This window comes from Balaenoptera ricei, chromosome 14 (genome assembly GCF_028023285.1).
Source record: "Balaenoptera ricei isolate mBalRic1 chromosome 14, mBalRic1.hap2, whole genome shotgun sequence".
Taxonomy (NCBI): Eukaryota; Metazoa; Chordata; class Mammalia; order Artiodactyla; family Balaenopteridae; genus Balaenoptera; species Balaenoptera ricei.
This window is the reverse complement of record NC_082652.1, coordinates 91,624,399-91,636,782: the sequence shown is the minus strand read 5'-3', so window position 1 is coordinate 91,636,782 and position 12,384 is coordinate 91,624,399. Positions and strand designations below refer to the sequence as shown.

The following is a 12,384-nucleotide window of genomic DNA, read 5'->3' as shown; positions in this document are numbered from 1 at the left end:
GTGGCGCAGTGGTTGAGAATCTGCCTGTCAATGCAGGGGACACGGGTTCGAGCCCTGGTCTGGGAAGATGCCACATGCCACGAAGCAACTAGGCCCGTGAGCCACAACTACTGAGCCTGCGCGTCTGGAGCCTGTGCTCCGCAGCAAGAGAGGCCGCGACAGTGAGAGGTCCGTGCACCGCGATCAAGAGTGGCCCCCACTCGCCACAACTAGGGAAAGCCCTCGCACAGAAACGAGGACCCAACACAGCCAAAAATAAAAATTAATTAATTAATTAATTTAAAAAAATACACTATTAAAACAATGTCAAGTGATTACACATTTTCACTTTTCTTGTTCCTAATAACTCGAAGTGCAATTCCCATTTTGCAGATAAGGTAATCAATGAAAATTCTTACTAAATTGTAGGTTGATAGTTTCACCTCCAAACTACAGTGAGGAACACTGGATTTTGTTTGTTTGTTTGGTAAAAATATCGTTGCAAATGCAGTCTGTTACAGACTACAATCGCTTCTTTTTGAGAAATTGTAGGAGAAATTTCACTTAGATACCAGTATCAGGACATAATGTTTTTCGGTGGAAAAATGGACTTCTCATTTTTCAGATAGTGCAAATCTTGTAAAGAATAGTACTTCCCTCTTTGTTTTGGATGCTAGGAAGCTCAGAGGAAAATTCTGCTACCTCTGACAGCATGTGGGATCAACGCGTGCTTATCTTAAGCCTGGTGAGCTGATCTTGACCCTGATTTCATTGTTTTTCTTTTTTTTCCTAACCCAATTCCTCCCACTGCTTACGCTTTCCTTATGTATTTTATATGTCTTATAAAACCAATTCAAATCCTTTGAGAAACTAAAGATTTTTTCATAGAGGTTCTCTATCCACCAGTGAGCACGTTTTCCCACACAAATATGTAGCACACGTCAGGCTTCCAGAAGACAACAGTGCTTCGAGGTGAGTGACGAATGCCGACTGGAGTGACACACATGGTGTGAGTGCAGAGGATGTGATGTAACTTATGCACGTGCAAACACCAATACACAGAGCCAGAACTGGGTACTGGAGCTCATGCCAAGTTCCTAAAGCTATTATGAGGAGACACAGATTTGGCTTTGCCCACCTTAGAATCATCTTTAAAGTAGCCGAGGCCATGTGCTTTGGCTGGTGGATGGGCTGACGTAAGGGTTAGTGACGCATTCCAGGGCCTCTGCCTTCCCACCCCCTCCCTGGCACTTGCCAGCTCTGCCCGCTGGACGGGGCCATGAACGCTGAACTTGAGCATCTGTAAAATGGGACGATAGTGACGCCTACCTCGTGGGATTATTGGGAGGATTAAATGACATAAAATGTAAGCCCTTAGGTAATAAATATTCTTTTTTAAATGAGCGCTTAATCTAGTGCCTGGCTTAGGAGTAGTAAATGTGGAATGAATGAACAAAGGAATGCACAGTTGTGAAAAATTAGGATTTAAAATTTTTTTGACCTTTCGTCATCGTGTGCTTTAAATGATGACTGCTTACTTGAAATATTTTGTAAATTGTTCATTGTATTACATGTTTCAGTGATCTAACGTGACTCCCTCACATTCCCAACTCAGCTTGGTCACCGTGATGCTGAAATGAAGAACAAAAGCTTTTTGGTGACTCAATTAGTACAATTTAGTGACTCAATTGTAGAGATCCAGCCATTTGTCTCTTTCAAAAATTCCATTTTGGCCCCCAGGTTAAATTGCATGCCATGGATTCACTATCTATCGGGGGCACACCGAAACACCTCCACGTACCCTAGAATGGAGCGTCTGCTCATTGCCCGCCAGTGAGGCCCCAGAGACACACATGTGCCCTGGTTCCGTCCCCAGAAAGACAGACCCTCTTAACCAAAGGTTTTCCTTGGGGCCTGAAGCCTGGGGTTGCCTTAGTGCCTGGCTGCATTCGTCGTGAACACTTCTCAGGTGCCCGGTAGGTCAACTTCACTGTTCCTTTTTATTGATTTTAATTTTTGATTTTCTGATTTTTAATATGCTTCCTCCACTTTGGGGGGACGTAGTTTGGTTATAAGACATCAATCAGCCATGAAACTACTAACCAGAGAGCAGGTAACTCAAATTCGACGTTAGGTTTGCTGTGTGTAGTTTCAGCTGCACTGGTTTCCATTTGGGAAGAAGATGGGGCGTTTTTTCATATTTCTCCTGAAACTTATAAGGAGGCCAAGACAAGCAAAGACAGCCAGATAAGATCATCATAAGAGAAGATAAATTCTTGAGAATTGTTTTTATTGAGATTGTAGTCACTTTGTTAAGCAGTTTATTTGGCAAAGTTCTTGTCTGCCTGTATATATAACTGCTACATCTTTTATAAAGAAGGCAAAATCGTACCTAGTTACATGCTACAGCATGGATGGACCTTTGGGACATTATGCTCAGTGAAATAAGCCTGACACAAAAAAACAAATATTCTGAGATCCCACTTAGATGAGGTTCCCTCAAGTAGTCGAATTCACAGACACAGAAAGTAGAATGGTGGTAGTCCGGGGCTGCGGGGTGGAGGGGATGCGGAGTTGTTGATGGGAACAGAGCTCCCCTTTTACAAGATGAAGAGAGTTCTGCAGATGGACAGTGGCGATGGTTGTACAACATTGTGAATGTACTCAACGCCATTGTACGGTACACCTAAAAATAGTTAAAATGGTAAATTTTGTGTTATGTCTCTTTTAGTGCAATAAAAAGTCACTAAAAAAATTGTACCCAATCTTATTTAGCCATAAAAAGGAACGAAATTGTGCAATTTGCAGAGACGTGGATGGACCTGGAGGCTGTCATACAGAGTGAAGTAGGTCAGAAAGAGAAAAACAAATATCGTATCATATCACTCACATGTGGAATCTAGAAAAATGATACAGATGAACTTATTTGCAAAGCAGAAATAGAGACACAGATGTGGAGAACGGACGTATGGACACCGGGGGCTGGGAGGGAGAGGGATGAACTCGGAGATTGGAATTGACATTTATACACTGCTATGTATAAAATAGATAACTAATGAGAACCTACACAGTTCCCTGTGTACAGCACAGGGAACTCCCCTCAGTGTTCTGTGCTGACCTAAATGGGAAGGAAATCCAAAACAGAGGGGATATATGTATACGCAGAGCTGATTCACTTTGCTGTACAGTAAAAATTCACACAACATTGTAAAGCAACTATACTGCAATAAAAATTAATAAAAAAAAATTGTACCCAGCTTTCCTCAACAAAATGTCTTGACTCCTTAATTATAACAATGACTCATCCGTATCCTGACCACTTCTTTTCTTATTCTGATTCTAATATCATCAAACCACCTAAAGGCCAAATTCTGCTTTCCTTCAACCTGTCTTCTGTGATGTGTCAAATGAGATCTCACGCGAAGGTTTCTGAGCATTTATTCCCTCCTCAGTTTCATTACAAGTATATCTGCCTACCCACAGTGAAAGAGATGTTGCTGGTTCCCTTATTTTATTTTCAGTTCTCTCAGAAAAGTTTGCATCAACATGCACATGTAATCACTTATGCATGGGGAAACATAATGAGATTTGGGGGCAGAAAAAGCCATTGGTTTTGCTGTTGTAAGAAGTATGGTGTCAGTAACAACCTATCTGTTAATTAACATACTGTGGGATCGTGTGATAAGAAAAACACTCCCTCCCTTCCGGAACATGGGAAATCTTTCCAAAGAGGAATCCTTCCTGAATTTGTCTTTCCTTAAATGAATTCTGCTCTGCGGCCTACTTCCTTTTATTCTTCAAGCCATTATGAAGCGCATCTGTGGAATTCCGTATCAGCTCTTCTGCAGCCAGCTGCTGCCGAGACTTTTACTTAAGTTGACATTAAGAACAGATTTGAGGGCCCTCTACCTGCTGTGAGGTCCTGATGTAGTTACCCCAAACTGCAAATGGTGAGAAAACGTGCCTGCAAATCCCTGGGACTGTTAGTATATTTTCTATGATGCTTTTGCCTCAATTCGGAATCTGCACGAACGCTCTGACCAAAAGTTGTTAAAGATATCTTTGTCATTAACCAAAATCGGCGCACAAGAGTAAAAGAGAACCCGTGCTGCGTTAAGAATAGGAGTAGGGGTCATCATGGAATTTTCCTCTGAGCAGAAAACCAGGACAGATTGTTAAAACGGCTGATACCCTGGGAAGGTTAGGGTTTCTGCCGTGGGGAAAAATGAGGAAACCATACTCTGTGTCGCGCATATGGGTCCATTTTGCACAGATCTGGAAGAGACGCTTTGCTGATTATTAAACTATTGAAAAATTCAGGTATGGCTTTTAAGGTGTATTCAGACTCGGACACCACGGAGAGGTGAAGAAATCATCACAGAAGTCTTTGAAACAACACGCAGGTTTCCACCATGACTGACTAAGCCTAAAGCCCAGAAAGACTGACCCAAATTGTCAAATTTACACAAAAGACAGCACCAGAGAAAGCTGCTCAGTGAGAAGCTAGGAGAATCTGGGCATGGATCACATTAGAGGTAATGGTGTGTGTGTGTGTGTGTGTGTGTGTGTGTGTGTTTAGAAGAAACGTATAGTGTCTATTTCACTACTACAGTATTCATCACCTTCCATAAGAATTAAAATTTAAGAAACAACTGAGATAGTTTCCTACACCACGATTAAAAATATTCTGTTGGTTAACTTCAGATTCAAGCAGCCTGAAACCATTTTGTAAAGACTATTTAAAATATAATCACAACTTTGCCTCTCATCAGGGCAGGGGGTCACCATATGTTAAATTCCATACTGAATCACTCATGCTGATGGCTGTTTTCCCTTCCTCCGTAATCTAAATACAGCGGATTCTCTGAGTCTCCAGGTTCTACGGAAGGGAAAGATTTTAGGAAAGAACAGCACGTTAGGATTGCGGTAATGTTTTTGAAACCATCAGTGACTGAATAAATAGCCAATTTCCATTTATACGTGAAATTACCACCTACTCCAAACAGTATAAAGGCAGGCAGCAGCTGTACTGCTCTTAAAACAGCCTTTACCTAGGAATACTTGTTGACAATTTAAATCAAATTTATCCCTAATCCACTCTGAAATCTCTAAATTTAAGTTAGTTCAGAGAGCTAAATATTTTATACCTGGACTTAGGTATATGATGTCATTCTCCTTTCTCAGATATAATTTACAAAATCCTAAGAAATTCACACAAAGACTTAACATTAAATATTTACTAATAAGTAGTGCACTTAAAATTTTGAGCATGCATGTTTACTAAATATTTTTAGTTTGTCTTAGACTTCACACTATAGAGAGTTTCACTTCCAGCTTTCAGACGGACAAGGCCTTTTAGGAGGTTCTTTTTTTTTTTGGTATCTGTCTGCTTTTCACTTTTAACTATTCTCTAATGGAATCTCTTAGGAACCTTTCTGATCTAAATGCCCAATAATCACACACCATTGGCTGACTTATGCACACAAGCCATTCAACACTGTTTCATTAAAATGCCATTTTCCTTAGCTTGAAGGGACAGAGTCCCAAATCCTGAACAAATAATTCATTAGACCATAACAAGGGAAAATAAGTATTTTTTTCTCCATCTATTTCATTAACCAGAATTTTTGTCTGTTATAAAATTATAAATAACCAATGTATATCCAACCATTAATCCATCAGTCTTGCTGACTTCTCTCCACCCAAATATTGTAATTTACCTAAACATTTCAAAATAGGAGGACTTCTTTTGGGCGATTTCAGGGATGTATATTTTGTGCAGAAGCAGTGTCCTTAATCTCTAATGGGGACTTTAAATGTTTCAAGATATTAAACAGTTGAAATTTTGACAATGCTGAATATGTTATAGGAGTAGTATGAGAACTCATATATTTTGTTTTGATGCCATCTTTAAAATAGTGTGTTGACAAATGAACAGTAATGTAAACACATTCGGCTCACGAATGGCGCTCTCACCAGTAACAAAACCGCCTCAAGCTGCCATTTTCCAGGATGTAACTCTTGCGGCCTCTCAAGTTACATTCTCAGATTCTGCATGCATTGTAGAGAAACAGGGAAGAAAAGCACACTATTATTGTAGAACCCGCGTGGCCCTGAGTGAAATCACATGTGGGTGATAAGCAGGCTGGAGAAAGAAGGCAAGTCATGAAAATCACAATTTTATGTGGAGGAGTGTGGCAGTTTTGCTCACTGATTGTTGGTCTAACTTGTCAATTTTCCACACATGGAAGTTATTAGTGCAATCCTGTAGTCTTAAATAGACGTAAGAATTTTTACCATGGACTCAAATCCATTCCAAAATACTACAAAAAGTATTAAAGTTTCAATAGGCAAATTTTAATCTCTTTGGGGGTGCATACATATATACGGGATAGTACGTCTCTATATGACATTTATATCCATGTAATCAGTTGCAACGGGGGGATACTTTTATTTGTGCATTTTTACTCTGCATTGTAAAGAATTGTGGGCACTTCAATACTTTTCTGTGAATCGGGCTTAAATTTGATTGTTCAAGAATACATCGCACTTAGGTATTCAGGCTGAAACCAGCAACAATCGTCAACGACCTTTACCATGCCTGCTCTCCGCATTAGTGCAGATCATTAATCATATTTTATGACCAGGGATCCTTTTTGCAAAGGTTCTCAGCCGTCTTGCTCCCTCCCTGTCTCTCTACCCCCCACTCCCTTGCTTCGTGGAAACGCACGCACATGCACACACACGCACACACGCACAAACATCACACACCCTGCACTCACGTTGCACACATGCAGAATGGCCCACTGGCTGAGAGTCCAGCTTTGCAGGCACAAGTCCCTTCCTGGGCGCTGGTCCGTAGTGGTTTCTGTTGTAAATGCCCTGAGCTGGAGCGGGCCCCCGAGCTGCTGCAGCAGCCGTGAACATTAGCGAACGTTAGGCTCCGAGAGAAATGCCACCGCGGAAGGTAAGGCCTGGACTGTAGCGCGGCCTCCACAGCAGAGCCACGGCCGTATCTTGGATGGAATCCATCTCCACTGCGGATTGTCACGAGGTGAGCAGAACACGGCCAGGAGCCTGGTGGGAGAGGGCAACGTTACTCCGCGCAGGCCACCGCTCCCTGGATCTACGTCACCCCTGGCTCGCGCGTGCGGGGCGGGGGGTGTCTCCCGCTCCCACAGCCTCCCCCCTTCACCTCTCCTCCTTCCCCTCCATCTGCCCCCTCCCGCCCCTTCTCCTCTGCAGCAGCCACCCCCCTTAAAGCTTTCTGGAGTCAAATTGGGATTTCCATTCTCAGACTCGACTTAGTGCAACTAACTACGGCCCACGGAGAGTAGTAATTGGGGTGAGAAAGCGGAGTTTGAAAAACAAAAATTAAAGTGGAACTTTTCAAGGATGAAAATAAAAAACAACAGGCATTTTAAAATTGCCAGACAGCAGAATCCTTGTTCTGAAGTCTTTCCAGTGGGACCCCATCTTGATTCCGGACTTCATCTGCAGATACCCTGTGTCTGAATAGCCCCAGCACCTTTATCAGGAAGTTAGGTGAAACGCACACCCTAAGCGGTTTGTAAAGCACGCGCGGCTGGGACCACCAGAAGGATACCCGCCTATAAATCTGGATTCCAGGCTTAGTGCTCAGGTGCCCAAGCCGGCTGAACATGCATTCCCAGCACGCCTGCACGTATGGATGAGTGCCTGTGTGTGTATCCGTGTGTGCGCGTAAACAGCTTCCCGTAACTGGATCTGCGGCAGCGCTAGTCCTTGGGAATAAGGGGCGACAACTAGCCGCTGGGATCGGGATTCAGTGCTATTAGGGGAAGAATTATCAGTGTCTGAGTCATCGCGAGCCTCCAGACTTTCCCCGCAGTGTGGCAGAACTTTGTGCCGATGAGACAATAGTGGAGCGTGTGCGTTTCCTACAGGGCAGACCATTCCGGGGCTGGGGGAAGCCTCGGGCCTGCGCCGGGCCGCTGGGGCCCGGTCCCCTCCCCGCGCCGCGCAACCCCCGGAGCCCGGCCGGCGCCGGGGTCCCCGCGGGGCGGGCGCGTCCGGGGCGCGCGCGGGCGGCGCGGGGAGGGGGCCGGGCGCGTGGTGGGCCCCGCGCGCCCTCGCGCGTCCCCCGCGCCCGGGCGCAGCTGGCGCGGTCGGTCTAGTGCAGCGCTCGGCTCCGCGCCTCGGGCGCTCGGCTTCACCTTCAGAGGCGCGGGGCGTGCGCGTCCTCCTCCCCGGGCCGCCCGCCTCCCCGCCAAGGTAGGGGCCGGGGTGGCGGCGCGGCGGGGCCCGCGGGAGGGCGGGGGGCGCTGGGACCAGGCCTCGACGTGTGGGGGACCCGGCGTGCGCCGCGGGGGTCGGGGCTCCGGGAAGGGACTCCAGGGCGCGGGGAGGGCGGTTCGCTTTCCCGCTGGCTAGTTGCTCCGCTCCGCAATTCCGGGAGAGGGAAGATGCAACTTCGGGCGGCCCAGCGAGCGCCCGGGAGGTGGCTTTTACCGCAGTGGAGGGGCGGGGTGGGAGCGCGGAGGAGGCTCCGGCTTTGTACACTTCGTCAAAGGCGACGCGGGAGGAGGGGAGCTCGGATGCGCTCTCCATCCATTAGGAGACAAAGAGCAAATTGCCTTACTTTAAAGTAAAACGCTCCGGCTAATGAAGGTGGGTGATGGGGCCTCGGGGCCCGAGGAGCCGCTTCAGTTATTAAGGGTTTGGTTGATGGGGTCGATGCCAGTGGGCACCGAGCGCTGCTGCCTCGGGGACGTGCTTGCGGGGAGGGGCGTTGTTCCCCCCCCCTCCCCTGGCTGCGTGCCCATCAGCTGGGAGCGCATAAGTGACCCTAACATTAAAGAAGTGAGAGCCCGGAAGGGAAGTTAAGGCCGGGGTGGGGTTGGGGACGAGGGTTCTCGCAGTGACTGAGGCGGGGTGGGGAGAGGGGGTCTGCGTGGCAGGGGCTCCTCGGAGAGGCACCCAGCCTGGCGTGGCTGGGGGCGGAGGAGGTAGTGATCGCGCTGTATACCCGCGTATATACTAGAAAAGAATACTTGGGGTGTGTGTTGGGGGGGGGGGTGCAAAAGCGCCTCCTCTGCCATTTCCAGGGGGAGCTAACCTACTGAAGAGTTACGATCAGTATTTAGATTGAACCGCCTCGTCGAGTTTTAAAGAAACTTTGTATGAATAAGTTTGTTAAAAGACAGCCGAGTTGGGTATTTAAAACAGTGGTTCATGAAGGAAGGTTGGTGTGCGGTGACAGTCAGCCCTGGTGGGCTGGAGAGCCGGTGGAGCCTTGCTATTAGGGACCCGAGAGACCGAGTCTTTTACCCGAAAAATGTGGGTCTGTAAGTCAGCCTCGCTTATTATCAGCGTTAATAAGCTCCCCGCAGCAGACCGGGATGTGACCAGGGGCTTCTGGGGTTGTGTGTCTGTGTTTTACTCATTCCGCTGGGCTTACTGATAAAGAATTACTTGGTCTCCGGGTGTGCAAAGATCAACTTGCTCAGCCCTCTTTTAAAATATATTCATTCTGTGCCTTATTTAATCCAGATGCACAAAAAGCCATTTGCTGCTTCATTGTTGGTTTACATTTTTTGAAAAGGCGACTGGTGTAACCTGTGGAATTTGAAATGCAAATAAAAGCCTGTGGGAGTCGAGGCAGAACAAATCAGCGTTTATAAAGTGGAAAAGATTTAATGTCTTTGAGATCATTGCGGAGGAAAAAAACTGGAGAGGGGGAGTGATTTTTCAGGGAGTGAATTGTGACGTCAGGTCTTTTTGGAAAAGATGTTATTTTTAAGGTCTGAAACCCGGGTATGTAAGTAAAGTGCTTACAGGAAAAACAGATTACAAGATTAACATCTGTTAACATGATCGTTTATCTCCAGCCAAAAATAGGTCAGTTCTTTCTTAAGGAAACACGAGTGCTGGCGCATGCTTAAATAATAAAATTAAAATAATGAGTTCATAAATTAGGACCAGCGTTTGTTCTAATCTGACCTGTGAAGAACATTTTTTAATTTCGAGATCAATGAAAGGTCAAAGTCCCTTTTGGGTGTTGAGAACGCTTCACCCTGCGTCCATCCCCTCCCGGATGACCCCCTCCTTTTCGCTGCGCTCTCCCTGCCCTCCCCCACCCCGATTGCTAATTTCCCCTTTCATCCATTGAGGAAGTACAAAATATATTTAAACGGATATTGTCTGACGCCCCCCGTCGTTAACGAAGGCAAACTCTCTCTCGGCGCAGATGGCTAAGTTTCAGACCTCTGCTGTTGTTTTACCAATAAATGAAACGGTAGGGAAGGGGAAAAAAAGGAAACAGCCTTCCGAAGTCTCCCTGCCCCCTGGGTGTGAGTGACGGCTCTCCCGGCCAATCCGCAGCGGCTTTCTCCATCCCGGAGGTAATTTGGGGTGTGTGTACGCGCGCGCGCGTGCATGCGCCCATGTGTCTGCACACTGTTAAATCCGACCAGCCCCGCGCGTCCTCAGGCTCCTGATTTGCACAGTTGTGAGCTGTAGACGTGGACACGCTTTTATCTGAGTCTTTGCAGCTAGGTGGGCACGTGGCAGTCCAAATGGAGACCCTCCCTCCTCCGAGTGTCCCCCCCGTAAAGAATGGGCGTAAGAAGTGCTTTCGGATTCAAGTCGAAACCTGCAGACAGGGAAGAAAAGGAGTGATGCGATTGTGCTTCTCAGAGACTGGGGAATCGAAATGTGTGGTTCCTTCCGTCACGTTCCCACGCGGCAGGCGCGCCCTGCGCTCTTGGGGTCGGAGGGATGGAGCCCACTCGCCGGGCGCTAAGCGTAGCCAGGTCGAGGATTGTTGAAACTGGTGTTAACTGTAAAAGTGAAGGGCAGCATGGACCTTCCAACTTCAAATCTTATTTTCTCACTGGCAGTTGATACTTAGTCCATGGCAAAGGCTAGAATGTGACCTGCTCATGGTCAGTCAGAGTTCTGCTGCCCACCCGACTTATGAATGCGAAGGGCTGGCCGTGGCTCCCGCGTACAATGGGCACATTCACGGGCGGAGCGCGTCGCGGGCCGCCACACGTTTCCTACGGGTTTAACCCGGCACCAACTTCCCTAGGAATACTGGTAGTGTTGTGTGTGGACACATGCTACTAGCCATATAGCATCTCTGTTCAGTATTGGAGTGGCTGTGCTGCTTCGCTCTGGGATGGATGGCGATGCTGCAGGGAACGGGTTAAGGACCCACATGTGCCCCCTGCTTCCCCGAGACCCCTGGGAGGCACCTTGCGACCCGGCCTGGTCCACGCACGGTGTGTCCGGCTGCAGAGCCGCGCGGAGGTCTGCCGGAGGGTCCACGGGCGACCCCGGGCGACCTTCGCCCTCTCCCATCAAGATCCTAACTCGGTTACAAGGTGGTGTCCAGAGCCCCGCGCCTCCCGCCCGGGCCATTTCCGCCCCCTAAATCCGAGTACGACTCGATTCTCTTCCCCCCGCCCCCCAATCTCTGTGAGCTCGCGGATTGAGGAATGGGCAGAAGGGGGAGGCGTCGCTAGATTAAATCATTCCTATTTCTGTTTCTCCCGCTGGTGCGGCGCTGGGCCTGGGGCGCCTGGGGAGGCGGGGGCCAGGCGGGGGCCGGGCGGGGGCGGGGGCATTTACCTGCCCGCCCCGGGGGCGGCCCGGCTAACTGGGGGAGGGCCGTGGGCGGGGCGGGCGGGGCGGGGAGGTGGGGGAGGGCCCGGCCCGCCCCCCTCCCCCCGGCGCCCGCCCCCCGCCCCCGTCATGTGGAGCGGACGTCACACGCCTACACTGTAACCCAAGAAGTGAAAGAGACGGGGACCCACGGCCCAACTTCGCACCGTAACAAAGGCGGGGGTCCGTGCGGGCCGGAGAGGGTCTGACTGGGGAGGGAACGGGCCGGCGGGAGGGGGCGGGGGATGAGGTTGGGGGTGGGGAGTGCAGGGCCCGGGGCTGCTCTGGGGCGGGAGACTGGGGGGCCCGGCCGGGGGCTGAGGGCCTGGTCTGGGGCGGGGTCTGCGCGGGGCGGGGGAGTGCGGGCCGGGCCGGGCCGGGCCGGGCCGGGGGCCCGGGGGGGGGGGGCGGGCTGCGCTGGGCCCGGGCTGGGGCGGGGGTGTGCGCGGCGGCCCGGACCGCGCTCCGGGGGCCGAGGCGCGGCGGAGGCCAGGTAATTGGTTTCTATTTTAAACTTCACTTTGTCCTGGCGGAGGTGGGGCGGTGGGAGAGGCGTGGCCCCCGGGTGATTACATAAGTGTTCATACCTGACCTGGTGCCGGGCCGCGGGCGGCGCGCGGATTTGGGCGCGAGGGGCTGGTGGGCACCGGGCCCGGGCGTCCCCGTGCGGGGCGGCCGCGCGTGGAGTTGCTGCGTCGTGCGCGTGGGACCTGGTGCGTGTCGGCCGTGGGGAGCCCGCGTGCACTCTGGGCTGCGGCT

The 12,384-nt window shown here is 49.6% G+C and overlaps 1 protein-coding gene across 4 annotated transcripts in view; it reads left to right on the top strand.

Annotated features, from left to right (window-relative positions):
• Positions 1-8,144: 8,144 nt before the first annotated feature.
• ZNF516 (zinc finger protein 516) overlaps positions 8,145-12,384 on the top strand; it is a 113,699-nt gene continuing 109,459 nt past the window's right edge. The window contains exon 1 of one of the 4 annotated variants that reach the window (XM_059893596.1): positions 8,145-8,232. The gene's annotated coding sequence lies outside the window, so the exon portion shown is untranslated. Of the gene's footprint in view, positions 8,233-8,544; positions 8,629-11,724; positions 11,829-12,384 lie in introns of those variants that run through there. The other 3 variants (XM_059893598.1, XM_059893595.1, XM_059893597.1) reach the window with 3 other exon arrangements.